Source organism: Penaeus monodon, chromosome 31 (assembly GCF_015228065.2).
Source record: "Penaeus monodon isolate SGIC_2016 chromosome 31, NSTDA_Pmon_1, whole genome shotgun sequence".
Lineage (NCBI taxonomy): Eukaryota > Metazoa > Arthropoda > Malacostraca > Decapoda > Penaeidae > Penaeus > Penaeus monodon.
The window spans coordinates 35,622,460-35,622,953 of NC_051416.1; the positions used below are offsets into that span (position 1 = coordinate 35,622,460).

Sequence of the window (494 nt, forward strand, 5' to 3'; positions counted from 1 at the left end):
AATGGTCTGTAATTGGAATTAGCCAGTTACTGTTAATGTTACTTCTATCTTGCATAATGCCTCATACCTGGGCATCTTTTTTCCCAATGTAGGCATTTTCCCGAAATATGAAAGCCGAGTTTATACTTCTAAGTTAAATTAATTTCATTGATTTCTGTTTACAGATGCAGCCCTCGTCATCTGGACTCCCAGGGTCATGAAGCAGATTGTTCATGGTCCTTTTTAATTTAATTTTAATATACTCAGATAAATTTAGTCATCCTCTCCAATATACAGTTTTATTTCTTCCTAAACCAAATCTTGCAGTTGGTAAAGAATTAGGCAAATTATTTTTTTTTATACAAAAGATAAATGTGAGAATAATTTCTTTCAAGGAGTAATGTTCAAATTAATTTTCATTGATTTTGCTTCTTTTAACTGTGTAGGGGAGTGGGGGTGGAAAAAACTTAGGTCTTGATTATATATGCATCATAATCATCCATATGAATATCAGT

At 32.0% G+C, this 494-nt stretch overlaps 1 protein-coding gene across 1 annotated transcript in view; it reads left to right on the forward strand.

The window, feature by feature from the left end:
* The window catches only part of LOC119593195 (translationally-controlled tumor protein homolog), a 15,632-nt gene extending 15,363 nt beyond the window's left edge, over positions 1-269 (forward strand). Inside the window, exon 4 of the mRNA XM_037942176.1 lies at positions 165-269. The gene's annotated coding sequence lies outside the window, so the exon portion shown is untranslated. The remainder of the gene's footprint in view (positions 1-164) is intronic.
* Positions 270-494: the final 225 nt, after the last annotated feature.